At 44.8% G+C, this 21679-nt stretch overlaps 1 protein-coding gene across 1 annotated transcript in view; it reads right to left on the reverse strand.

The window, feature by feature from the left end:
• The window catches only part of LOC148508103 (uncharacterized), an 88033-nt gene that overhangs the window by 42342 nt on the left and 24012 nt on the right, over positions 1-21679 (reverse strand). The gene's annotated exons all lie outside the window — the stretch shown is intronic.

The following is a 21679-nucleotide window of genomic DNA, read 5'->3' on the forward strand; positions in this document are numbered from 1 at the left end:
TCTAATGATACCTTTATATGAGAGGCAGAGTATGCATAGTGGTTAGTACGGTACACATGTGATTCCCATCTCCATTTGCATAGACACACATACATGTTTGGTGTCACTACTGTCAGTGTAAGTGAGGTACGCCATCATCACTGACTGCTAATGCCAGTAACATTTCTTAGGCCATTTATACAGGTATCATTGGCTGGTATATCTGTTGCTTTAGAGTGAGTCAGGGTAGGCATTATAATTTGCACCTTGGGGGTGATGCACGTCACCTGTACAATACCCCAAATGAACAACTGAGCTTACTGTCATCAGCATAAAACACTACACATTGTTGGATCCTCTTATATATTACATGTATCAGTGACAAGCACACGCTGATCAGTATAATCCATCCATGGGAGAGAAATGGAGAATAATGAACTCGGGATGAGTAATATATATAAGGAGTATACAGTTACAGTCATTATCTGTATCACCATAATATACATCACATAGTTTATGTATCCTCACCAGTGACCACCTTGGCAGCGCCACTCTACAGCACTATACACATTATATCACATAGTCTATGAAGGGCTGCGGGATAGATCTTGTAGTGTTGTTAGGAGACAGCAGCCAGATCACTGAGGCCTTTATTCCTGACCCTTACAGTGTAGATTTTATGGTGCCGACAATAATTGTCTCCCTGCTTTGTATTATTTATGCAGAACCCACACAATTAGTACCTTGTTTTTTTTGTCAAGTAAATACCATTATTTTTGTTCTCACCACCATCATGAAATACTTTGTGGTTCGTGCGTCACCATAAATCCACCATTCCAAAGCAGCAAATAGCTGGATTCTACCCATAAGGCTCCATAATAAAATATATTTTTAAAGGTGATAATGCATTTGATCTTCTCCATGTATGACTGATATACATAAAATGTAGCCCCTATATAACAACGACGTGGTCTGTTATTACTGCGGAGAGTGGTGCCGATATCTAATAGACTAATAATGTATTTTATCTTCTCTGTGTATGACTGATATACATAAAATGTATCCCCTATATAACATATTACTGCAGAGAGTGGTGCCGATATTTAATAGAATAATAATGAATTTTATCTTCTCCGTGTATGAGTGATATACATAAAATGTAGCCCCTATATAACAACGATGTGGTCTGTTATTACTGCGGAGAGTGGTGCCGATATCTAATAGAATAAAGACGATACTATAAGTGTCACCCGAGTGATCTATCTCAGTCTTATATTAATGACACATGGAGGGAGAGATTAGATCTGATAGGTGATGTGTGAGGAATTATATAGCAGCTATACACAGATAGGGGTCAGCCTCCAATAAGATATAAACAAGTTATACAAAGAGGAGGGTTGTACAGTGCTAGGGAAATATAAACAACAATAAATAATATACGGCCTGAAAAAGTTGTATAAAATGTATAGTATTTAATATGAAAATATCAAGATAAAATTACAAACAATACATATAGATCATATAAAACAGGTCACTGATATTCAGGCAAATTCTGATTACAAATAAGAGGGCACCAATAATAGTAAATAGAGAACCAGATGTAAATGGTGACATCACAAGCTAATAGGTGATGGAAAGTAGTAGCATAAATCCAGGTAATTACCAGATGGGAGAAGGTTATATTACCAGGTTGCTGTGACAGAAGTCCGTCCAGTCTTTAGCAGGAAAGCTCGCAGTGGGTGATGGCTGGTGGGTGTAAACGCTGGATGTCCCAACATTCCTGCTTTCACTTCTGGTCCGAATAAGGAAGGACAAGTGGCCCAGACGTGACCAGTGGATAAAAGTGACTAACGCGTTTCATTGTGGAATTAGACCCACAACTTCTTCAGAAGCGTGTATCATACAGTATAATATGGCTGCCTTATATACCCAAGGAGCAGATCAAACAAGCATCAGGAGGGGAACCATAATTAGTCATGCCATATGTAAGAATAATAAATATATTACATAGAAGGGAATCATTACCTAATGTATAATCAGCAAATCAGTTTGTAAAAACTATATAAAACGTAAGAATTAAAAGGTCCATTTACCAATTAATGCAGCACAGCAGCTGGTCCCGAAGCCGTGTCACGTGATGTATACAATGGCACATGCTCAGAATGGACCAATCAGGTCAGTCTCTGCATAGTGCCAGAATGAACTAGAGCGGGAGTCTGGGTAATCACATCCACTCGGTCATGTGATATAAGCATGCACACATGATTGGAATCGACCAATCATGGAGATCTCTAGAAAAAAACAGCAAGAGGCTTGGATGATTTGTTCCACCCGGTCACACGATAAATCGCACTCACATGACCAGTTACACCAATAACAATGAGTTACCATGGTGAAGATATAGAAATACAAGACTCCGGGCACAGAGCATGAGAACAAAGTCAGGTGATAGAGCTGACCAATCCCAAACATTACATGTTATATATAATTGCGATTCTCCTAAGTTATAAAGTCACACAATAAGGTATAAATAACATACATGATATAGTAAAATAACGGATTAGTGATCTGTATAGTGGCAGCATCACTGGGATTCTATGTGACATGTTATGAACACAACATTGTAATCCCATATTGTATAGTTATAATGTTGATATTAGTTATAACTTGCTATAGTGTACACTAGTGAGTCACATGATATGACACACCCACATGCTCAATTACACTAATAATGGCAGATATCATATATATACATATCTAATGCTGGGCATATGGTGCATACACACGGTCAGATTTTCTTTCAGATTTCAACTATAATGATTTTAAAAATCGTTTAATCGTTCATATCTGAAAGAAAATCTGACGTGTGCCTTCAACGATGAACGATGCGCGTTCCCGCATGTCAGATAACGATATCTGACATCTGGTGTGTTTGCAGTCAGATTTGGTCGATTTCATTAATTTTAACACAGGCTGAAATCGATCAATCGTTTGCAAATCGTTGGGAAAATCGTTCATCTGACATATGCACCAATACACTATACAATTTTCTGTCAGATATCTGTCCAATCTGGCTGGTTGTAATGAAAACCTGGTAATGTATGGGAGCAAATGACAGTCGATTATATAGTTTAACACTGGAAAGCGGACAAAAAACAATTGTTCAAATTGGTTAAATTCGTGTGTTTTAACCAATTTGTCTGAACAACCATTTTGGTCTCTTTTCCAGTGTTTGTGAGCAAATGGTTGATTGTCTCCCATACATTACCAGATTTTAATTCCAACCAGCCATATTTGACAGATAATTGTATAGTGTATGCCCAGCATAAGCAAATTAATATTCATCCCTGGTCCCTATTGGAGACATTCTGTAATTCTAACAAGGATATCTTAGATTTAGGCATGAGAACCACATATGCTTAATTTACCATATCCTTTGTAAACACAGGCGTATTTAATTTTCATCGCAGTCCCAAGAGTTTATTGATATGCTAAAGTACATCATTGGTACATTAAAAAGTCTTATGTGTGCTGACTAATTTTTTTTTTTATACAAAATTTTTACATTTACAATAACCTCTCAAGAAGAAGACATAATGGAATAAAAAACATACATCCTTAGTGCAAAAATGGAAAATCACACAATATATAACAACATAGGAAATAGAGAAATATATATTTTCCAGAGGCACTGTTATTATATTCAAGAAAATAAATTACTAACATCTGAATCCATTAGATATATATCATATACAGAAAGAAGTCTAAGAACAGCCAGAGGGCCTGATTCTGACACGGTCGGAACCACTGAGCGCTTGCAACTGAGTCGATGGTGGCCCAGAGCGCATGCGCACGACGGAGCCGGCTCCATCGTGCGCATGCACGAGACCCGGCAATCCGTCGCTCCGGGTCTCGCACCAAAGGGGGCATGCTGTCGATGTTGAGTGACAGCATGCCCCCTTTGGTGGGCGGGCCGGGGGGGGGTGGCTGCCCAAATGGAGGCGTTGCTATGAGAACGCCTACCGTTTGGGGCTGGCCCCACTGACATCACAAGTGATGTCAGTGGAGAGATTCCGGCTCTGTTAGAGCCGAAATCTCTCTGGGGCTTGTGGCCACGAGACCCTACCACAAGGGTCTCGTCACAAGCCCAATGGTCGCGATGGTCTTGACCATCGCGACCATCATCATGGCCGCTCGCTATAGCTGTGCGTGGTCACCCACAGCTATGCGAGCGGCCAAGAGGCCGTTCTAAAAAAAAAAAAAAAGAAGACCGGCCCTGATTCAGAGCGAGCGGCTCTGAATAAGGCCCAGTGTTCCCAATAGTGGTATCCAGAAAATATTATATATAAGGAAAGATAACCGAAGATTTCTCCCTATTTATTAACTTTTACATTAACATATAAACGGATAAAACACAGAAAAACATATAGGGAAGGAAAACAAGTTTTTTTGGGGGGAGAGGGGAAAGACATTGGGAAAGAGGGACATAAGATAATTTAGGAAAGAAATATGTCAAAAGATTATTTACCATAAATACTATCAATCAATCAATCACTGTAGTCTTTGACATAGATACCAATTAGTATATTTGAAAATCAAGATCGATTCAGCAACCACAGTGATCAGAGAAACATAGAAAAACATAAAACAGTTTTCTAATACCAAAAAGCAAAAATGAGGGAGATCAGGGGAAGGAAAGAACAGGAGGAAGGGAAAACAAACATTAAGACATAGACAGGACAAACAAAGACATACAATGAAAGAGAATGAGTAGCTCCTAAGAACCCCAAACAGGTTAGTAGAATACAGTAGAATAATGGACTTCTCAGTACTGCTGAAGTACATTGCAAGAATATATGGAGTGAGAGAGCTCCAAACCAACTCCGCCATATTAATAAAAGAAAATTAAATAAAATTGCTGCATTATTTAAATTAACACACAATATGCTTTGATCAGAAAAATAAATAAATTGGAAACGGAGGACCTGAGGAAAAAAACACTGTATGAAGAGGCCTCAAAAATATTTTGTAGAAGAATCGGACCAGAAAATAGTCCCAAAATGTAATACTAATGGTAACAAACGATTCATGAAAATATCAGATATTAGAATAAAATGAATGTCTATTGAGAGCAATAAGCTATCAATATACCAATATCATTAACGCAATAAACTGCTGATATACATATTGAGATCAGTAAAAAAAAAAAAAACAATTAGGAAAAATATAAAAGCATATAGTCATACATTTTCAAGTATCTGTTATTAATGAAGTGGAATGCAGAAATAAATCGTGACATAAGTACAAATATATAAGAAGAGAGTAGGAAAAATATCAAAACATATAATCACATTCAAGTATTATTCTCTGTTCTGTGTTCTTCAGAAACAGCCTGGATAGCCTCCTCCATGTATGCCTGGGGCTGTAGTGGAATCTTTAAATGAGTCCCCTTCAAGGAGACGTAGACGGGCCGGGTATAGTAATGCAAATTTGCATCCAACCTGAACCAAACTAGAGCAGACCAGAGAAAAAGCCTTGAGAGCCCTTGTGAGTTCTGGAGAATAGTCTAGAAATATAAAAAACTTTGGATTGTTCCACAAAAGATCCTTGATTCCACGAGATGCAGACCAAATCGCTTCTTTGTGTAGAAAGTTCAAACAATGGAACAAAACCACACATGGTCTGGAGTTTGATTGCATCCTAGCAGGAACTGTTCTATGAGCCCTTTCTATCACAAGATCAGCACAGACAGCTTGGATTTTTAGAATTTCAGGTAAGGTATTCCGCAGATAATGGTATAGTGTAGGGCCTTTTAGCGATTCTGGGAGACCAACCACCCTTAGATTATTTCGCCTGGACCTGTTTTCCAGGTCGTCCAGTTTAGCCCATATTAGGTTGTCAGATTTTTGAAGCTTAGATGTTGCAGATTTCAGTGCAATGATATCTTGGAAGTTATCACCACATCTGTGCTCCACTTGAGACTCTCTGTGTGCTAGCTGCTGAATCTGACCTTTTATGACAGCCACTGCTTGTTGAAGTACTGCAGACTGCTCCTGTGCTTGTTCCTTAAGGAGAGGTCCAACCGTCTCCTTTATAGCCTATACTGAGTATGTTAAGGATTCATTAGTGTCAGGTGTAGGGGGGGACATACTATTTTGTCCCTCCACTTCAGACAGTGCAGAGGGCGATAGATTGGGCTTAGCTGCGGAAGCTCCGGCAGCTTGAGAAGGCCCAGCGGCCATCTTGAATTGCGGGGCTGTGCGGCTACGGTCCTGTCGGGGTCTCTGCTGTTTGCCGGGCATCAGAGGAGAAAAGTACCTCTCCATGCACAGCCAACCAGGTAAGGGAGACACTCCGGGGGGCTGCAGCAACAATTAGAAGCAGACTTGCGGCCGTAGAGGCGGGAATGGCAGAGTTGGCAACGGAGCTGAGGTGGAGAGCAGCTCACTCCATCGCCGCCGGAACCGGAAGTCCCGTGCTGATTCATTTTATTAAATAATAGTTTTACATGAAATATATTTTTATTAATTCAATATTTTAGATCTTACTTTTTTCATTTATTTTTTTACAGTGTTAAAATCAATAATAATAATAATAACCATAATATTTGCATATTTTTTTCATGTTGAAAAAGTTAACTTAAATTGCGTGGCAACATTAAAACTTTCTGAAGAAGGCTATACTATTCTACATACTGCTAAAAAAATTTAAATTACACGGTCTAGTGTAACGTATATATAAGCTCCATACAAAGAAACAGATACGAACGTGACTAAAAAACGTTCTGGACGACCCAGGTATACATCAGAATGGGAAGATAAAAACATTATTGTTCTGAGTAAGTGAAACCAAAGACTCCCAGCAACTGCAGTCATAGAACTCAATAAAATTAGACAAACTCCAGTATGTATCAGTTGATACAGATAAAACACATCTACGTAATATGGGTCTAAATGGCCACATAGCTTGCAGAAAACCATTGTTATGGTCTGTAAATTAAGTAAAACCCCTTAGATTGACCAAAGAACCCCAGTGGAAAAAAGTATTTTGGGCCGATGATACCAAATTTGAACCTTTCGGAACCAGAAGTCGTCACTATGTTCGAAGACTGGTCAGAGAACGTGTGTTAGATAATTGTATAAGTCATACAGATAATATGAGATATGGTAAGAACTTACCTTTGTTATAGCTATTTCTACGAACTCCATAGGGTTCCACAGGATACCTTGGGGTATAGGCGATGGCGGCAGACATCCAGGCACCACAGAGTTAAAAACTTCTCCATCCTCCCAGGATGCACTACCCCGCCCCCGAGCCTCAGGCACTCAGTTAAGTCACAAGCCATAGGCCGGAGGAGGATAAAAAGAGAGAGAAGAAAGTCTGGAACACACAAGAATCACATTCTCACCAGAGGGACACGGAAAAACCGGTGACCAGAACCACAGCCCATCTGCAGTACAGGTGCGACAGGGCGGGAGTCCTGTGGAACCCTATGGACTTTGTAGACATAGAGATAACAAAGGTAAGTTCTTACCATATCTCATATTTTCTACATCAGGGTCCATAGGGTATTCACAGGATACCTTGGCGATGTCCCAAAGCAGTATCCTTCAAGGGTGGGGACGCTCCTGTGCTGAGGAGAATCCGTCGCCCGAAGGAAGCATCCTGAGAGGCGTAGGTATGAAAAGCCTAATACCGTACGAAAGTATGGACAGATGACCACGTGGCCGCCTTACAAAGCTGAACAGCTGAGGCGCCACGTCGAGCTGCCTATGACGGACCCACAGACCTAGTGGAATGAGCCTTAACAGAAGATGGAACAGGAAGGCCCTCGTGAGCCTAAGCTTCAGAGATAGCCAGTCAAATCCATCCTGCCAATGTTAGTTTAGTGGCAGGCCAACCTCTTTTATGGAAGCCATAAAGGACAAACAAAGAGTCTGACTTCCTATAGGCAGAAGTGCGGTCCACATAGATTTTCAAGGCCCGCACCACATCCAAGGTGACCTCGCCAACCGAAAAGTCCGGTGAATTAAACGATGGTACAATAATTTCCTTGTTGATATGGAAACTAGATACCACCTTCGGAAGAAACTCAGGACGAGTGCGCAGCACAGCCCTGTTTCTATGAAAAATCAGAAATGGAGGTCTACATGAGAGAGCTCCCAATTCTAAAACCCTTCTGGCCGAAGCAATAGCCAGAAGGAATACAGTCTTAATGGTTAGCCATTTCAAATCCACTGAGCCCAGTGGTTCAAATGGCGGCCCTTGAAGAGCCTTCAAGACCACAGCCAGATCCCATGGTGCCGCAGGTGGAACAAAGGGAGACTGAATATGAAGCACCCCTTGCATAAAGGTGCGAACATCAGGAAGCATAGCAATCCTACGATGAAACCACACCAAAAGTGCAGACACCTGCACCTTCCAGGAAGCTAGGCGAAGACCCTGGTCTAAACCCACCTGTAGGAAGGCCAGAGCCCTGGACAATCTGAACACCTGAGGAGCATAACCTCTAGTGCGACACCACTGGAAGAAAGCCCGCCACACTCCATGATAGATGTTGGCAGATGAAGGCTTCCGAGCTCTCAGCATGGTGTTGACCACCAAGCTGGAGAAACCTCTGGACCTCAAGAGGACAGTCTCAAGAGCCACGCCGTCAAAGACAGCCGACTCAGGTCCGGATAAAGACAAGGACCCTGAGATAGCAGGTCCTGACGTTGAGGCAACAACAGATGTCCACTGAGAGACTCTGAAGATCCGTGTACCAGTGCCGCCTGGGCCACGCTGGAGCCATCAGCAGTAGCGTGCCGCCTTCTTACTTGAATTTGCGTATCACTCGAGAAAGAAGGGAGAACGGAGGGAAAAGGTAAGCATACTGGAAGGTCCACTTGACCGCCAGAGCGTCCACTAGACAAGCCTTTGCATCTCTTGTTCTTGAACATCAGCAGTTTGTTGTTGTGTCGTGAGGCCATGAGATCTATATCTGGAAGGCCCCACCTGTTAACCAGTAACTGAAACACCTCCTTGGGAAGAGACCACTCTCCTGGATGCACGTCTTGACGGCTGAGAAAGTCTGCTTCCCAGTTGAGGACTCCTGGTATGAACACTGCTGATATTGCGGTGAGATGCTTTTCCGCCCATACTAGAATGCGGGACACCTCTGTCAGAGCCGCCTGACTGTGAGTCCCTCCTTGGCGGTTTATGTATGCCACCGTGGTGGCGTTGTCTGACTGTACCTGCACAGGTTTTCCCTGCAGGACCTGTCTTGCTTGCTGGAGAGCCCTGAATACTGCCCGCAGTTCCAATATGCTTATTGGAAGAGCAGCTTCTACTGATGTCCACCTTCCCTGAAAGAAGTGTGGACCCGACACCGCTCCCCAGCCTCTGAGACTTTCATCCGTCATCAGAAGGACCCAGTCTGCCCCTTGTTCAGGTGAACCGTCTGTAGCCACCAGGCCAAAGATAACCGCACCTCCGGGGAAAGCACCATAGTCTATGTCTTTATCCTTTGGGGTGACCCATTCCATCTGGAGAGGATCAGCTTCTGCAGAGGTCTCGAGTAAAACTGGGCAAACTCCACCATGTAGAACATGGATACCATGGATCCCAGTAACCTCATTGCTGAGTGAATAGACACCCAGCGACTCTGCAGGCAAAGACGGACCTTTGCCTGTAACGCAGAGATGTTTTCTCCCTTCACCAAGATCCTCTGATGTTGGGAATCCAACAGAGCTCCTAGATGGAGCATCCTCTGTGATGGTACCAGGGAGGACTTCTTCCACTATATCAGCCAGCCGAAAGACTGCAATACAAAGACTGTTAGTTGCAGATGGCGCTGAAGTTTCTCTGAGGACTCCGCCAGTAACAGGAGATCATCCAGATAAGGTAACAGGCGGACTCCCTGCAACCGCAGGTGGGCTGCCATGACGGCAATAACTTTGGTGAACACCTGAGGTGCTGTAGCCAAACCGAAGGGCAGAGCCTGAAACTGGAAGTGGTCCTTGACCACTGCAAATCTGAGGAAGCACTGGTGTGCTGGGACAATAGGGATATGCTGGCAAGCATCCTGAATATCCAGCGACACCATGAAATCCCCAGGTTCCATTGCTAAAATAATGGAACGCAGGGTCTCCATCCTGAACCGAGGAACCCTCAGAAATTTGTTGAGGGATTTGAGGTTGAGTATTGGCCGGTAGGACCCATTGGGTTTCTGCACCAGAAAAAGATTGGAGTAATACCCCAATCCCTTCTGAGACAAAGGAACTGGCACTATAGCTCCATTCTGGAGCATCGAGTGCATTACCTTCTTGAGTTCCCGGGCCTTGTCCTGATTGGATGGAAAGGCCCGTGGTGAAAAAACAGCTGGAAGGCCTCCTGCGGAAGGAGAGGGCATACCCCTGAGAGACCACTTCTCTGACCCATGTGTCTAAAGTGGTCAGACACCAGCTTTGGGCGAATTTCAGAAGTCGGCCTCCCACTTTGAGGTCCCCCAAAGAGAGGCCCGTCCCGTCAGGCTGAAGGTTTGTCATCAGACTTGGGAGTGGGACGTCTGGTACTCCAGGCCTGCGTCCTGGGCTTTGCAGGTTTCTTGGCGGCAGTCCTCCTAGGAAAGGACTGTACCCTGGGTCTGTTCTGCGTTCTGTAGGGCCGAAAGGATGAAGAACCCGCTCCTGATGGGACAGTAGTGGAAGACAGACACGCAGACTTAGCTGCTGCCAAAGTAGCCACAATTTTGTCTAGATCAGAGCCAAACAGCACTTCTCCATTGAAGGGTAACCCCTCCAAACCCTTTTTGGAATCAGCATCCGCCTTCCAAGAACGTAGCCACAGGATACGATGAGCCGCCACTGCTGCCGAGGAGATCTTGGACGCCATGAGGCCCATATCTAAAGCTGCCTCATTAATGTAGGTAGCTGAGTCCCTTACCCACCAACTCCACCTGTTCAGGTGACGAGTCTGGGTCCAGGGATGCCTCCAAGGTATCAGCCCAGTGCTCCATAGCTCTTGCCACCCAGCACACGGCCAAAGCCGGTCTGGACACGCCTCCTGCAAGGGAATAAAACATTTTCTACCCTGCGATCCATTGGATCCTTTAAGGAGGACATAGAGGGCATAGGGCAATGTAGCACTCTTTACTAGACGTGTGAATCCACTTGTGGCGGGTTATCCCATTTTGCAAAATAATTATCTGCAAAAGGGTATGCCACCGCAAACCGTCTAGGGGGCTGGTAACGCTTACCCAGCGTTTTCCACGCCTCCTCTAAATGATCCACTAGCTGATCAGATAGGGGAAACACCGTAGCATCACTTTTAATATCCTTGAAAAAGGCATATTTTGATTTAGCTACAGGAGGAGCGCCATCCTCAATAACCAAGGTCGTGCGCACCGCACGTATGAGCCATCATCTGTCGTCACAGCATCCTTATCTTGATGAGGTTGCAGCTAACGCTTCTGCGCCGGCACAGACGACTCGCCCTGTAACACCTCTGACAGCTGTTGTACTGAGGTAGACAGAGAATTAGCCCACGCAGGTTCATGGATGACCTGAGGGGGCGACAATGGGAAACTCTGAGGCACAATTAACTGTTTAGGAAACCCCTGCATAGGGGACGACACCATAGACTGCTGTGAGACCCCCATCTGGGGACACGCAGGGGTTGTCGTTAGCTGGCCCACCAGGATAGCCCATGGTAGCTCCTGCACAGGTGTAGTGACAGAAATCGGCCGTGCCAACCACAGGCACGCCTTACACAATCCATCAGTGTTACCATCACCCTCTGCCAATGGTACCTTGCATACAGTACACTTAGGCGGAATGGGGAAATCGTGCTCACTTGTCAGACATACTGAGTGTGTGTCCCAGCTGTATGTGACCACCGCACTTCACAACTAGTTGTATAGTGAGGTATAAATCCCCCTTGCAACACTGCACCACAAGGGCTTGAGCAGAGAAGAAGAAAGGGATAGGGAAAATAGCTGACAGTACGTGAAAGTGAAAGTAACAGACAGCAGGGCTAGCACAAAGTCACATACAATGCAGAATATGGAAAACCCTGTAGTATCTGCACTTCATCAACTAACCAGACCTCAGCCTGGTAGGAAACAGCGCTGCATACACTGACCTTGCACCGTAGGAGAGGTATGCAGGGGGACCCAGACCACGATGCCCGCGTTAACAGCTTCCAGCAGCGTTTGCCACATGTATTAAAATGGCCACCGAGGAGCAGAGGGAGGGCTGGTCCGGGGGCGGAGCGCATGTAGATGCCTAACTACCTTGTGGAGAGGCCGTGTGCAGCGGGGTAGGCGCCGGCTGCTTAGCAGGGAAAGTGCGCTCCCCTGGCATGCATTTAACCCCTGGGACGCTGGACATTTACTGTTTCTGTCCAGTCCTCAGTCCCAGGGGGTAGTGGAAAGCGCAGGGATCAGTAGCCTGGTTCCACACTGCAGCCAGTCCCCAGGGAGTCCCCTGCCTGGGGACTAAGGACTGTGCTATTCGGCTAGGACCCACCGCAGGACCTTGCCGCTTACCTGAACCCCCGTAAATCCGGCCACAGTCCGGGCAACCGGGGCCACCACTAGCTGTGACCCCAGTCACCCACCAGCATCCTCGGATCAGTACCGGCGTTCTGGTACCAGCGGGGTGTAGGAGCGATGACATGGACGTCAGTACAGACTGTCCATGTTGTCCGCTCGTTAGATGTGCAGCCACAGCTGCATTGAACAACTTCAGGGGCCTGCAGACCCCCATCTGTATGGTGCATCCGACTTCGGCCAGGCACCGACGAAAACGGAGGTTCGGGGGCGGGCTATAGGAGAGGGACCCCAGTGCATCCTGGGAGGATGGAGAAGTTTTTAACTCTGTGGTGCCTGGATGTCTGCCGCCATCGCCTATACCCCAAGGTATCCTGTGGATACCCTATGGACCCTGATGTAGAAAAACATGGTGGTGGTCATGTCGAGATTTGGGGCTGGTTTTGGTGGAAGAAATGTTGGAGATTTAGTTCACATAACATCATCTATATATAAGAAACGATAGCACAGTATGTTAGTACATCAGGCTGTACCAAGTGGAATTCAAAATATTGGAAAGGGGTTCATCATGCAACAAGGTAATGACACTAAGAACATATCTAAACTGTGTATTCGTTATTTGCAAAATAAAGAAAAGCATAAAGCTCTACAATTATTATGAAATAGCCTCCTCAGTTACCTGATCTGAATCCCTGCCTCCTCACTCACCTGATCTCAGTCTCTGTCTCCTCAGTCACCTGATCTGAATCCCTTCCTCCACAGTCACCTGATCTCAATCCCTGCCTCCTCAGTCACCTGATCTCAATCCCTGCCTCCTCAGTCATCTGATCTCAATCCCTGCCTCCTCAGTCACCTGATCTCAATCCCTGCCTCCTCAGTCACCTGATCTCAATCCCTGCCTTCTCAGTCACCTAATCTCAATCCCTGCCTTCTCAAGCACCTGATCCCAATTCCTGCCTCCTCAGTCACCTGATCTCAATCCCTGCCTCCTCAGTCATCTGATCTCAATCCCTGCCCCCTCAGTTACCTGAACACAGTTCCATTGAGAAACTCTGGGATGAATTAGACAGAAAAGTTTGTGTAAGGGCTCCAACAAATACTAACAATTTATGGGAATGTCTGAACGAGGCCTGGAAAGGCATAACTTGCCAAACTTTAGAAAAGTTGGTGTCTCGAACGCCCAAATTATGTGAAGAAAGTGATACATGCCAAAGGAGTACGCATTGAAGAAAGCAAAATTTAATCTGGCATTTGTTACATTATAACATTTTAAATAATTTTTTGATGTTTAGTTACAATATCATGTGAAACATTATTATGAATATTTTCATTATTTCACTACATGTTGTCTTTTAACAATTATTTTCCTTAGCCAAAGACTTTTGCACGTTAATGTATTGTATATGTTTGTATGTTATATATATATATATATATATATATATATACACACATACACACACACACACACACACACAAGTGAAGGCATGCAGAGAATTTTAACAAATATCTACATTTGTGCTTGAAAATTTGTTAACTCTGCAGTAATTCTGCAGAAAATTTGGCCAAAAACTACCTCAGATTTTCACACAAGTCCTAATAGTTGATAAAGAGAACCTAAACATACTCAATTATTTGTTGAGGAAAATGATCCAATATCACTTATCTGTGAGTGTCAAAAGTATGTGAACCTTGGGATGACAATCAGGCGTGAGTTGACAACCTGACTTTTTAAAAGAACAGGGATCTATCAAAGTCTGATGTTCACAACATGTTTGTGGCAGTGTATCATGCCACGAACAAAGGAGTTTTCTGAGGACCTCAGAAGAACAGTTGTTGATGCTCATCAGTCTGGAAAAGGTTACAAAACCATCTCTAAAGAGTTTGGACTCCACCAATCAACAGTCAGACAGATTTCGTACAAATGGAGGAAATTCCAGACCATTATTTCCCTCCCCAGGAGTGGTTATCAACAAAGATCATGCCAAGAGTAATGCGTCTAATAGTGCGCAAGGTCATAAAGGAACCCAAGGTAACCTCTAAGCAACTGAGGACATTGAACAACAATGGTGTGCATAGAAGGATTGCAAGGAGAAAGCTGCTGCTCTCCAAAAAGAACATTCTGCCCATCTTCAGTTTGCTAAAGATCACCTGGACAAGCCAGAAGACTACTGAAAACAATGTTTTGTTGACAGATGAGTCCAAAATAGAGCTTTTTGTCTTTAATGACAAGTGTTATATTTGGAGAAAGGAGAACACTGCATACCATTTCATACCACACATGCCATCTGTGAAACAGGATGGGGGTGGTATCATGGTTTGGGCATGTTTTGCTGCATCTGGCCCAGGACGACTTGCCATCATTGATGGGACAATGAATTCTGAATTATACCAGAATATTATAAAGGAAAATGTCAGGATATCTATCCATGAGCTGCATCTCAAGAGAATGTGGGTCATGCAGCAAGATAATGACCCAAAGCACACAAGTCATTCGACCAGAGAATGGTTAAAGAAGAATAAATGTAAAGTTTTGGAATGGTCAAGTCAAAGTCCTGACCTTAATCCAATCACAATGTTGTAGAAGGACCTGAAGCGAGCAGTTCATGGGAGGAAACCCACTAACATAACAGAGTTGAAGCTGTTTTGTACGAAGGAATGGGGTAAAATTCCTCCAAGCCGATGTTCAGGACTAATCAACAATTATCGGAAATGTTTAGAAGCCGTTATTGCTGCACAAGGGGGTCATACCAGATACTTAAAGCAAAGGTTCACACACTTTTTTCTTCGGGTTCCACACAAATTAACTTGGGGTATGTAGTTGGATCGCATCCAATGCACCAAACGGCAAAGCTTTGGCGCTCCCAGCATGCACTGGTCCTCCTCCATATATACCACGCCCTCAGCCACAGGCATTCAGTTTTTTTTGTTTGGTGTGCAGCAAGACGCACCTGTTATGTAGTAGGACTGCCTAGGCAGTCCTAAGCTAGTTATTTTTACTATTTCACATCACAACCACAAGGTCCCCAGGTACAGGTCCAGAACAAGGGACCCCTCAGCCGCCTTTGTGGAAGTTCCCCCAACGATAGATGCTCATGTCCCAACATTGATCAGGAGCGCTACGTTACCCATTCCTGCTGCATCCTCTTTAAAAGAGGTTACAGATAGAAAACTTGACAATTATTTAAAATTAATGTTTCATTATCTGGAGCTATTACCAGGCCAGCCACGGCGGTAGCCTGGGTGGCCAAGGTGCTCTGTCTGTGAGATGGAACTTCATGTTCACAGCATGTGCATCCTCCTATGTGTATGCCCTCCATTAATTCCTATTGAGTTAATTCTGCTGCTCACTCTAGCCAGAGTATACTACTGTCTTCAGCCTCTCCACTGGTGGATAGACCAGTGGTAGTTAAGAAGCAGGGGCATAAAGAGGTTCTCATCAGGAGTTGCCTCAGGAGACTCTGATACTCAAGAGTTCTGGGTCTGTCTCAGAGAAAGAAGACCATCAGTCCCTAATGGATGTTGCTTCTCTAGTAAGAGCAGTCAGATCTATCCTCAGTATGGAGGAAGAGGAGGTTTCACTGGCGTCTAAGGAGCCAAACTTTAGACGTCAGAAGGTGACTAAGGTTTATTCCTTCAGTCTGGGCAGCTGACGAATCTCATGTCTGAAGCATGGAGAACTCCTAGTAAGCATCTTCATACTACAAGGAATATTACCTGTCAATACCCATTTGCACCAGGGGTATGAAGGATTGGACAAAGTGCCTGATTCAGACCCGCTCATGAGCGCACAGTGCTTGCAAGCAGTTCGATGGTCTCCCACTGTGCATGCGCACGCTGGAGCCGGCTCCGGTGTGCGCGAGACCCGGCCAGCAACGGGCGCTCCATCGCTACGGGTCTCGCACCAAAGCGGGGCAGCTGTCGATGGTGATTGACAGCTTGCCCCGTTTTGGAGGCAGGCAGGGGTGTGGCTGGGCAAACAGGCGTTCATGGCTTCTAGGTTCTTGGCACACTCAGTTGCAGCCCAAAGATCCCTTTGGTTAAAGACCTGGAAGGCAAATGCAGGGTCCAAAAAGGCTCTGGAATCTTTGCCTTTTGTGGGGAAGGTACTGTTTGGATCAGAGTTGGATGATATAATGACTTCTTTGGCAACACCGAAGTCAGCTGAATTGCCGTCTATGTCTACCTCTATAAGGCAATTGTCAGCTCGGTCCTTTCATCCACAAGGTAAGACAGAGTCATTCCCACAGGAAATCGCAGTCCAAGAAATCTTGGTCAACCAAGCGCCTGGCTTGCAAGCCAGACGGTAAGCCTACTGTCTGATGGGGCAGGCCTCCCCCTGGAGGATGTCAGGGTTGGAGCCCGAATTTTAGTTTACCCAGGCCTGGCATCAGACAACTACAGATGCCTGGGTGCGAGAGCTGGTCCCTCAGGGTTATGCCATAACATTCCTGAGGTAGCCCCCTCAGAGGTTTGTGAGTACAAACCTTCCTGCAGACCCGGTCAGAGCTTCGGCCTACCTGGAGTCTATTGGGGCCCTCCTGAAATCAGGAGTCATAGTGCCCATTCCTGTTACGCATCAGGGAAAGGGTTATTACTCAAATTTATTTTTATTCTAAAGCCCAATGAGTCGCACCGCCCTATCCTGAATCTGAAATGTCAACAGATTCATAAAGGTGCCAAAATTCCATATGGAAAACCTACGGTTTATTATGCTGGTGATGGAGCCTGGAGACTTCATGTTCTCACTGTACATACAAGATGCATATCTGCATGTCCCGATTGCAAGGCCTTTTTCAGGTTGGCGGTAGATCAGCAACATTACCAATTTCAGGCTCTACCCTCCGGTCTAGCCACAGCCCCTCGGGTGTTTACCAAGATAACGGCAGTCATGATACCTGTTTCCTCCAATCTCCCTCCTCTCAAGAGTCATCAGAAAGTGATACTAATAGCCCCTGCCTGGCATGAAGCATTTGTTCTCCGATCTGACACGTCTATCCGTAGACAATTCCACTGCCATTAAGACAGGATCTGCTAATGCAGGGTCCCTGTCTTTACCAGGATTTACCTTGGCTGGCTTTGACGGCATGACTCTTGAGTCTTCTGTCATAAAAGCCAGGGATTTTTCCTCTTTTGTGATTCAGATGATGCTGAGAGCAAGGAAGCCTGCTTCGACTTGCATCTATCACAGAATTTGGCATTCATATTTCTTTGAAAATATGACCCTAAGATTTTCATGGTATCATGAGTACTTGGGTTTCTGCAGGCTGGATTAGACTTAGGTCTTCGCCTGGCTACCTTGAGAGTCCAAGTTTCTGCTTTGACAGTTTGGTTCCAGCACAAGATTGCCCCTCTGCCGGATGTTAGAACATTCTTTCAAGGGGTTCTTCGGCTGCAACCACCATTTCTCCCACCAGTGGCACCATGGAATTTATCTCTGATTCTCAGGGCACTGCAGTTGCATCCCTTTGAACCCTTGGATAAGGTGGACTTGAGATGGCTGACAGAGACACTTTTTCAGCTCGCAGAGTTTCCAACTTGGCAGCATTGTCATGTCGCTCTCCATATTTGATTTCTCATCAAAATAGAGCTGTCCTCCGTACCAAGGCGGGCTACCTCCCAAAGGTTGTTTCCCATTTTGTATAAATGAGGAAATTGTAGTCCCGATCTTTAAGTCTTCAGACCTGTCTACAGGTGAAGCTTCCCTGGATGTGGTTCGAGCCCTTCATATCTACGTGGATCGGACCAGCTCCATCAGGAAATCAGATTCTCTCTTTGTGTTATATGGATTTCACAAACGAAGTTGGCCAGCAAACAAACTTTGGCTCACTGGCTTCGTATGACTATTTCTCAGGTCTATACAAAAGCTGCTCTCCCTGTTCCTAACAAGGTGACAGCACATTCCACTTGGTCTATTGGACCTTCGTAGGTGGTAAGACATCTTTGCAAAGCAAGCCACTTGGTCTTTCGTTAATACGTTTATCAAATTCTATGCATTTGATATGTTTGCCTCCCAGGATGCTTCCATTGGGAAGCGGATTTTCCTCTCTGCCCAGGAGCGTCCCCACCCATAAGGGAACTGCTTTAGGACTTCCCCAAGGTAATCCCTGTGACCCCTATGGAACCCAAAGAAGAAAGACAGAATGATGGTATAACATATCTTGGATAATTATTTTTCTTCAAGGTCCATAGGGTCCACAGGGCACCCACCCTGACGCACATGGCCTCAGTTTTTTAGCCTTTTTTCACAGATTCCCTCTTCTTATGTTGAGTGTTTCTTGTGAAATTTTTCTTCCCTCTCTACTCTCCATCTCTTGCCGTTATGCTTGTTTATAAACTGAATGCTTGGGGGCAGGGTATATAAGGAGGACTAGTGCATGCTGGGATCTCCAAAGCTTTGCTGATTGGTGCATTGGATGTGATCTAACTACATACTCCAAGGTAATTCCTATAGACCTTATGGACTTCGAAGAAAAAGAATTATCCAAGGCATGTTATATCATAATTCTGTATTTTGATACTCACAGATACGTGATATTGGACCATTTTCCTCAATAAAAAATAAGTATATCCTAATTTTTTTTAATCTAATTTGTTTGATTAGGATCTCTTTATTTACTTTTAGGACATGTGTGAAAAGGTAGTTTTAGTCCAAATTTCATCAGAAATATATAAAATTCTGAAGGATTCACAAACTTTCAATCACCACTATATAAATATATATAAAAAATCTATTACACACACACATACACACAAGACAGTAGAAAGCAACATAAGTGAAGTCATACAGAGGACTATAACAAATATATAGGTAGGACCAAGTGAAGAGTTCTTCTTTATCTAGTCTTAATGACAACAGATATCAGGTATTAATGTTGAGTTGGATTGATTAGTTTAAACCATCTGGGTGGACCGAAACTAGATAGCACATCAAGATCTCCTCCTGATGGCCCAGATGGTGAAATATGTCACCTCCCCTGGGGGTATTCATATTAAATATTATACATTTAATGCATCTTTATCAAGCCCAATACTATTTATTCATTATTTTTTAGATTTCCCTACCGCGGACTTCCGGTGGGCGGAGCATCGTGATGGCCGCATCTTACCTTCTCCGTCTCCCCTCAATCACATCTTTGTCCACCCTCAGCTAAAACTGTATTTTCGGTGCCAGTGGTTACAGAGCTGAAGGGGGAGGACCAGTGCTTTCTAATATTCTGGTCAGTGGTCTAAACGGAGATATATTTGCACCGGAATCCGGCCTGCAAAATCTGAGGCCTAAAGACACGCTGGTGGCGTAATGTGGCGTGGGATGCCAATCCCGCCTACATGTGGACTACCTGTATAGGGGACCCAGCTCTCCCTGCCTACATCAGGCGTTAAACTGGTCTGCAGATTGCAGAAATAAATATCCTTGTGCTCCTTACAGCGGCTTGTAGAAGCGGATCCTGGCCGATACTCGCTGTCATATCCTGAGACGGGCACGCTGGGGACCTCGTGGTGCTCTCATATCCAGCGATACATAGAGCTTCCCCCCACCTGCTTACCTCCTTGGCCGGTCTCCTGGTCTGAGGCGCGGCATTGGGAGACTGAGAGATCCGTTCTCTGATGGGCAACTGACCCCCTGAAGCGGTGAAGACTCGGCTGCTGAGCGTCGGCTAGGTGGGGCTCTGGAACCGCTGATCTAATTCACTGCACGCTGCCTGAGCCGGCTGTCCCCCCGTGGATCCTCCGGTAAATGCAGAGCTTGCTGTGTTGGTGTGTCCCACTACTAAGTGCTTCAGCAACGCTGCACTTCTGTGTTGTGGGGGTAGGTTCAGAATAGCATCTGCCGCTGTACCCTGGGCTGTGCGCACTGAGTGACCCGCAGTGCCTCTAGACGCATAACACAGCACAGGATCTCCCCCTCTCACCTCAACAACCTGCTTCCTGAAGCGGACCTCGACAGCTGGGCAACATCAGAGTAACAGCCCCAAAACTGCTGCCCGCGGCTGGTACTGCTGCACACTCCCTGAACCGGCTGCTGTCTCCGTGGGGTAGCTACAAAGTCAGCTGTGTCAGAGCTGATCTCTGTGAAGCTGCACAATAAATGTTCTGTCACCGGCTGGGCATACTTGATCTAAGTGGCAGAGATTTGATATACTATACGCAGACAGCTGGACAGCCCTTGCGGTGAACTGATAAGGCCCCCCCTCTTTCCACAAAGAATTACTGCCACCGACACTACAGCACTGCACAAGCCGGGCAGCAGTGGTCTTACCTCCAAAAGCCATCAGACCTCATATCCTAATTTGGTACCTTTTTATATGTGCTGGTGTTCTTCCCTTCTTAACCCTGTTACTGATATATGCAATCTAACCCCACCCATCACATTTTCTCATTTACTTTTCATCGTCTCATATGCTGATTTGATAATTATGCGAATATCTTACTTTTGATATATGCGTACCTTGGTGTAGATTTATTTCAATCTATAATTTCTTATCACTGTATGTCATTGTCCTAAGGCTGTTTGCTGATATTCACAGTTCATAACCTGTACAACAGCGCCACCCGGGGGTGTTTGGTGAAATAGCTCTCTATATATTTTTGCTAATTTACTTGTCAGTGTCCTGGTCTTGGTGAATGTTGTCGGGAGGTGTGGGACTTGTCTGCTGGATCAGGGTGTGGACATATTGAATCTAAGAGTGAACATATATCCCTTTCTGCCCTAGATCTCGGATCAAAAAATATGTGACACTAGCATACATCACTTCACTCTAAGACGCTGTGTGATATCCTCCCTTCCACACACAAAATGTAACAGTCATGTAAACAATACATTTAAACATCTTGACTTAATGTAATCACATCTCCTAGGAGGGGCCTTTGATTATAATCTTGTCTAGGTACAGCTATCTCCATACTCATTTCTCTCCCATGGTATGGAAAAATTTCTAAAACAGGCTAAACCAGTGTTGGCTAACCTTGACATTCCAGCTGTTATGGAACTACATAACCCAGCATGCACTGCTACAGTTTTGCTATTAGGGCATGCTAAAACTGTGGCAGGGCATGCTGGGATATATAGTTCCACAACAGCTGGAGTGTCAAGGTTAGCCAACACTGGGCTAAACCGTTACCCCAGAGAATGGCTAAACACACTAAAGTTGGAAATAAATCTCAACAATATAA

The sequence above is a fragment of the Taudactylus pleione genome, unplaced genomic scaffold (genome assembly GCF_031769625.1).
Source record: "Taudactylus pleione unplaced genomic scaffold, aTauple2 ptg000377l, whole genome shotgun sequence".
NCBI classification, from domain to species: domain Eukaryota; kingdom Metazoa; phylum Chordata; class Amphibia; order Anura; family Myobatrachidae; genus Taudactylus; species Taudactylus pleione.